Below are 7760 nucleotides of genomic sequence, written 5' to 3' on the forward strand. Positions count from 1 at the left end.
GCAGCAAGAGGAAAACACTTGGAAGGAGTGGCAGGAAACTGTGGCCACACACTCTGCCCTCCTGTAGCTGACATAGTATGTAGTTCCACTGGACTCTTTGCTGCCTCTAAGAACTCAATTAATGACTTTGCGACCAGGGGCTGCTAACAGGGAGTTTGCAAGGGAGTTTGGAAAGGGGCAAGGTCCACTTGCTGTTCTTTAAAACTTGTAAACTAAACTACATTCAAAACTTCTTGATTTAAACAAAACCCTTTCATTAACTAGGTAGCTGCAGGAGACAATGCAGGCAGAAGCCCAGCAGCAGAGTGGGGGCTACCCAGTTTATTGCGCTTGAGTGCAGCATGTATGATTACCTGCCCTGTGGGCGGGTGGCATGTGTGTGCATTCGGTGCAAGAAGCTCCTGGCTTTGGAGGCCAGGGTGGCAGAACTGGACAAAAGTCAACATGGTTTCTGTAAAGGGAAGTCGTGTCTTACTAATCTATTAGAGTTTTTTGAAAGGGTCAACATGTGGACAAGGGGGATCCAGTGGACACAGTATACTTAGATTTCCAGAAAGCCTTTGACAAGGTCCCTCACCAAAGGCTCTTACATAAATTAAGCTGTCATGGGATAAAAGGGAAGATCCTTTCATGGACTGAGAACTGGTTAAAAGACAGGGAACAAAGGGTAGGAATAAATAGTAAATTCTCAGAATGGAGAGGGTAACTAGTGGTGTTCCCCAAGGGTCAGTCCTAGGACCAATCCTATTCAACTTATTCATAAATGATCTGGAGAAAGGGGTAAAAAGTGAGGTGGCAAAGTTTGCAGATGATACTAAACTGCTCAAGATAGTTAAGACCAAAGCAGACTGTGAAGAACTTCAAAAAGATCTCACAAAATTAAGTGATTGGGCAACAAAATGGCAAATGAAATTTAATGTAGATAAATGTAAAGTAATGCACATTGGAAAAAATAACCCCAACTATACATACAATATGATGGGGGCTAATTTAGCTACAACGAATCAGGAAAAAGATCTTGGAGTCATTGTAGATAGTTCTCTGAAGACATCCACGCAGTGTGCAGAGGCGGTCAAAAAAGCAAACAGGATGTTAGGAATAATTAAAAAGGGGATAGAGAATAAGATGGAGAATATATTATTGCCCTTATATAAATCGATGGTACGCGCACATCTTGAATACTGTGAACAGATGTGGTCTCATCTCAAAAAAGATATACTGGCACTAGAAAAGGTTCAGAGAAGGACAAGTAAAATGATTAGGGGTTTGGAACGGTTCCCATATGAGGAGAGATTAAAGAGGGTAGGACTTTTCAGCTTGGAAAAGAGGAGACTAAGCGGGGATATGATAGAGGTATATAAAATCATGAGTGATGTGGAGAAAGTAGATAAGGAAAAGTTATTTACTTATTCCCATAATACAAGAACTAGGAGCCACCAAATGAAATTAATGGGCAGCAGGTTTAAAACAAATAAAAGGAAGTTGTTCTTCGCACAGCACACAATCAACTTGTGGAACTCCTTGCCTGAGGAGGTTGTGAAGGCTAGGACTATAAAAGGGTTTAAAAGAGAACTGGATAAATTCATGGAGGTTAAGTCCATTAATGGCTATTAGCCAGGATGGGTAAGGAATGGTGTCCATAGCCTCTGTTTGTCAGAGGGTGGAGATGGATGGCAGGAGAGAGATCACTTGATCATTACCTGTTAGGTTCACTCCCTCTGGGGCACCTGGCATTGGCCACTGTTGGTAGACAGGATACTGGGCTAGATGGACCTTTGGTCTGACCCAGTACGTCCGTTCTTACGTTCTTATGACTGTGTCCAGTAACACCCTCTATCTTCAACAAACCAGGAGCTCAAACCACAGGGATCCATGCTTTTCATCATCTCCAGGCAGGGTCACTGCAAAATGATATTTTTGGGATTGGCCACTAAAGCCTCAAGAAAGCTGCATCTGACTCATCATGTCGCCACCCTGTTGCCCGGGGGAACTCATTAAGAAGATCACATCACATTGGGTGCACTTTATTCTTTACTAGCTCCCTATCCAGCTCCAGACTGGCTTCAAGATGCTGGTCTTGATCTGTAAAGCTATTAATGCTATAGCCCTAATCTAGCTCAAAGGCTACCTCTCCCCTGCCATGGTAGCTAGGATTGTTAGGGACACTGACTCATCATCCCTAGGGGGAAGCTCTTATATTCCATATGCAGTGTTTTCCCCAGGCTGTGGAATTCCCTATTGTCAGTGATCAGGATTAATCCCAGTTTTGCTTCTTATAATCTACAGTTCAAGGCTCTTCTCTTTGCACAGACCTTCTCCCAATAATAGACCTACAGATGGCTGAGAATTGGCCTCCTGGAAGACAGCAACAAAACTGGTTGCATTCAGGACAACAGCTAAAATGAGGATGGTATGAAGAGTTCAGGTTCTATTTTTTAAAATATACTGTGACTCCTGCTGAGGTCTATAGCACTTATATTCTACAGCAATAGCCATTCTAGATGCTTCAGCTACACACTGGATTTAGTATTCTAAGTGTGGAACTTTGCACTTATTCTGCCATCTAGTGGCCAAAGCTTAATGCAGCATTAAGTAGAACACCTCTGAACCCACACACACTTTCCACTTGACAGAGTCCTTTTATGGATCCCAGAGGCCACAAAATTCTCCTGAGGACAACTGACATTTTACAATGGTTATATCTTTCCCACCCTGACACTGGCCTACAAGACAGCCTGGATAGAAGAGGTATTTGCAATGTGTGATGGATGCTTCAGAATTGTTTTTTTGAGTGCCTAAAAACGTGCCAGGTGCCTCACAAACAAGATGGACCCTCTGTCCAAAAGGACTTTACTCTTGTTCTGATGAGACTTGGACAAGATGGAGAGGAGAGGCAGGAAAAGGGTGACAATGCTAGGATCACATGGTTACTTAGGAAGGCATGAATATATCTGGAGAGTTTACTTCATTTTTTTTAAATGATGTTTTGCTGAGTATGTTTCCTCCCCTTTCATGGCTTGCAGGCTTCAAGGCAGAAAAGCGGTTTTAGGAGAGAGATGAATGAGGTAAGTTTGTGCAGTAATAACTTCTCCCTGTGTCCACAGACCTAGGAAATCTGTGTCTTTATCACTTCGTGTTAAGCTGTGCTAGCCATGGGAGAGCTGTGCAGGGATGAGCTTACAGCTGCAAAGGGTTTCTGATCATACAGCAGCATAGCTATTACCAGAGATCTGTCTGAGCAGTAGCAAACATTGCTGTGCTGTGCATGTCATTAGCCATATAGTACCAAGGACAACAGCTGTTTTCTCAGCCACGCATTGTGCGTTGCTGCAGTGGACACTGGTGCTGGGATCCTTGGGAGAAAGGCTGTGTGTTCTATTCCACACTCTAGTTTCACCCCGTGAGAGGACAGGACAGGGGCCAGCCAGACTAACCTCAAAGCAGGCTGTGTGTGTTTGGGAGGAGGACTCCAGCCTAGCCTTGCAGTTTCTACACACTAACCTGATCCCAAAGGTGGAAGGATTTAGAGCCAGCACCTGCCTCTTATTCCAATCCACACTCTAACCTCCACTAGCAGATAAGGAAGAGTGAAAAGACATCCTCATCTACTGTCCCATTGCACACTCCAGCTCTACCCCAGACAGGGGGACAGAGGCAGACCCCACATGCTTTTCCATTCCAGACTCAACCCAGTCCTGCTAGTCCAACCCTCATCTGAGCAGGTCTGGGAATTGGGGCAGAGGGATCCAACCCAGCGATAGTCATCCCATAGTCAGTGATTCCCATGTGACTTTAGTTAGTCGGAGTGGGGTGCAGATTAACTCTGTAATTCCATCACATTATAGTAGCATTGCGGGTGGAGGAAGGGGAAACAAAAAGTCAGATTTTTTTATACTAGCTCTTGTAATTGCAGATCTTATTCCTGTAAGTATCTAACCCTTTTTGAAACCTACTACACTTAGTCTCAGCAATATCTTTGTGGCAATGAGTTCCATGGGTTAATCATGCACAGCAGGAAGAAAATATTTCCTTTAATCAGTTTTACATTTGTCGCCTTTAAATTCAGTTGGTTGCCCCTTTGCTCTTTTATTCTGAGCAAGGGTGAAGTGGAGTGTCCAACTGATCAGTATGTTATCAGTTTATGTAAGTTATAGCTCAGTGGTTTGAGCATTGACCTGCTAAACCCAGGGTTGTGAGTTTAATCCTTGAGGGGGCCATTTAAGAATCTGGGGCAAAAATCTGTCTGGGGATTAGTCCTTCTTTAAGCAGGGGGTTGGACTAGCTGACCTCCTGAGGTCCCTTCCAACCCTGATAGTATTAATATGTCATCTCTTACTCACATCCTCTCTCTGCTAATTAGTCTGGAACTTTTTATTCTTGTCTCAGACAGAAGCCCTTCCATGCCTCTGATTTCAGTAACCTCTTCAGCCGAGACAGAGCTGCAGCCCAGAACACCCACACCTACAAGTATCACCACATTGTCACAACAGGACTAATGCTCTTACAGACAGAGCTCACTCACCCCTAGGGCACCTCTTGGGGCTGAGCATGGCCTAGTGGCTGCTCTCCCCCTGGCTGGCAACTGCTGCCAACCATTGCTCTGGCAGCCCCCCCTTTCCACAACTCAGTCCTCCCGCCCCGCCCGGTCACACAACCCCTTCTGGGATACCAACTCTTCAAAAAGCCCCCAAACATCTCAACACAAGAAGATCTTTCTATCCCTGTTTGGATTATTCTTCAGCCCATCTTCAAGGCTCAGCCTACAGCCCCATGCTGGGACGAATAGTCCTTACAACAAATCCTCTGTCTGTTCTGGGTTCCAGCCCAGGGACCCTATCCTGAATAGTTAGATGGGCTCTTTAAGATGCACAGGAGTCTTCCTGGGCCCCTTCCTATCTCTAGGCTTCTTATGCTACTTCCCGACAGCCCATGGTTAAGACCACCTCATCTCCTGATTAACCACATCACTATAGCCTGCCTCAGGCCCTTCCTTCCCTCCAAAGAAATTTTCTGCCCCCCTCTCCCAAATATCCCCTAATTGAGCTTTCTCAGTCCTTTTATCCAACCCTGCCTCAAGCTCTTCCCCAGCTGGGCTTGAGCATGACTTAGACTTACAGGTGCAAGCAGGGGAGCTAATTGGCCACTCAGGCCCAATAAACCTTTGCTGCAGGTGGGTGGGGTGAGCACTCCACCACACCTGTGTTATGTCTAGGGGCCAGGTAGAGAATCACAGGACCTGTGCATTCTGCCTCCCTACATTACTCTGGTTTCAAATGATCACGAGATTCTTCAGCTTATATCCAAAACTGTTACTTTATGCTACCAGATGCTGTATCCCACACTTGAAGTAGCAGTACTTCAATGGTTAATTATATGATCCCTATACAGTTTGCAAAGTAGTTAAAAGAGCTTTGGGATCCTTCAGGATGAAAGATGCAAAATACCATCATTATATATAAATATCAGCTATTACATGACGTAGCAGTTCAGCTATTACTGTTGGTTGTAACTTCAAATGCTTGGGACTCTCACTTATAGGAGAGAAGCAACCCCGCCACTGTTGTTGCTACTACTGCCTTACTGTCTTCTGGTACCCAGAGGGGAAAATACAGCCATTTCTGGAGTAATAAACAACTGCTATTTCAGCCAGACCCACTGGCTCATGTCTCCAGTTCCTGTGTCCTAATTTAATGGTGTGTAACCAATGCTGCCAGAAAGCAGAGTGTAAAACTCACAACCTAGTGAAAAATAAGCCAAAGAAAAGGATGAAAGGTCACATGAAGGAAGCCGGCCATTGAAGTGCAGAGTTCCTCAAGGTGTAATAATAAAACCTTTTCTGCTGTTAGAATTTAGCTTGAGCATCTCTTATTTTTTCACTGCTACACAGTCTTCTAAATTTTTAACCATAACTCAGCTGTGTTTTAAAACTCAAAATAGAAAAAGATGCTGTACTCAGGATGTGTGGCAAAGTGGGACCCTTCCCCAAATCCATTCAATTTCAGATGTAAGCCCCCCCCTCCCAGCGGCGTAGTATCGCCTAGGCCAACAAGGCCTAGGCCTAGGGCCACAAATTTGCAGGGGTGGCAAATTTGCTCACGCCCCCTCCCCAACTCCACCCCTTCCCCTAATCCCCGGCCCCCTCCTCCCCCAGGCGGGCCAGACTTCCCTCCTTCCACCTCCCTCCCAGGCTTGCCACGTGAACGCGCTGGGAGGGAGGGAGAAGCGAGTAGCGGCGCAATCAGAGGCGGAGGAGCAGAGGTGAGCTGGGACCGGCAGGCGCGAGGAGTAACTCTTGGGGGGCGGCAGGGAACTGCTACCTGCCCCAGCTCACCGTCACTCCACCGCTGCCATCCCCCGAGCGCACCACAACTCTTGGGGGGCGGCAGGGAACTGCTACCTGCCCCAGCTCACCGTCACTCCACCGCTGCCATCCCCCGAGCGCACCACAACTCCCCTTCTGCCCCCTCCCTCCCAGGCTTACCCCAGGGGAGCAGAGGTGAGCTGGCGCGGGGGGGCAGCAATTTTTTGAGGGCCCAGGGGTGACAAATTTGTTAATCCGCCACTGCCCCCTCCCCTTTTACTACTAACAGACTGGTAGGTCAAGAGTTATGTAGATATATTTGGTTTCAGCTGATTCCTTGGTTGACATTTTTGCATAAAGCAAAAATCACCATGCTCTTTGACACTGCACAAAAGAGAGCCAGGAATGAGAGATGTACTGACAAGTTTTCTGGAGGAAGTTTGCACAAAATTACCCTGTTGTATGTAACCACCAAAATTAACTAAACATAGATATTTTTACATGATATACTTGCCCTTCCCCATGAGAGCCTGCCACCCCCCTTCCCCGTGCTAAGATTATTTGCAACATCAGATTTCAAATGTTGATGTAATTTAGAAAGTACTTTAAAATGCAGGGCTACTCTGAAAAGTGTGTGTGTGTGTGTGAGAACAGCGCCTTCTTATTAATCAAATGTGCTTTTTGTGTATTTAAAGTCATGTATGCCATGTTAGTGACAATACAAAGATTTTACTAATTTTTAATCCCATTTAGTCTGTCACAGTGATACAGCTATAAGAGACTGAGCAGGATTCTATTTCTTCCTGTGGATGAAATGATGGACCCCTACCTATCAATTATACCCGTCCTGGGCAAACCCAAAGACAACAATTAGGTAGTGCAGATGTCACTGAGGCATACTTTCATTACAGTGGGGCTCCACAGGTATCACTGAGGGCCTAAACTGACTGGCAGAACTTTCATTACTGGTATTAATTTGAGGGAAGGAAATAACCAAGCTTGACTTTCAGATCCCAGATTGAGTTTGCACAGCTGTCAAAACATTGTTTTACCTCTAATCTGAGCACATTTAATAGTGACATCAATTAAAGCAGTAATTATGGAACCCCACTGTATTATTTTTACTGAATCACTTTTCAAAGTAGAAACACGCTTTATTTAAAAAAGGCAACAGTGCAATGCCAGAGATGTTGCCCCAAGGTCAAATTCTGTGTGTGTGACAGGTTGTCGATGGAAAAGTTAAGATTTGGAAGAGGAGCTAGACTCTCCCCAGTTCCACCATTTGTTAAATTGCATAGTAGGTGATTATCATTATTATTTGTAAAGCACTGACAGCATTCTCAGTACTGTATGAGACCGTTCCTGACCACAGGTGCTTACAGTAATCCCAAACAGAAGATGCATCATCTCTTGCTAAATACAGTAGCAGTCAGTGTCATGCTCAAACTTGTAGAATTAA

General features: G+C 45.2%; 1 protein-coding gene across 1 annotated transcript in view; it reads right to left on the reverse strand.

The window, feature by feature from the left end:
- The window catches only part of DERL3 (derlin 3), a 39403-nt gene that overhangs the window by 28666 nt on the left and 2977 nt on the right, over window positions 1–7760 (reverse strand). The window lies entirely within an intron of this gene.

The sequence above is a fragment of the Mauremys mutica genome, chromosome 16 (genome assembly GCF_020497125.1).
Source record: "Mauremys mutica isolate MM-2020 ecotype Southern chromosome 16, ASM2049712v1, whole genome shotgun sequence".
Classification (NCBI taxonomy): Eukaryota; Metazoa; Chordata; order Testudines; family Geoemydidae; genus Mauremys; species Mauremys mutica.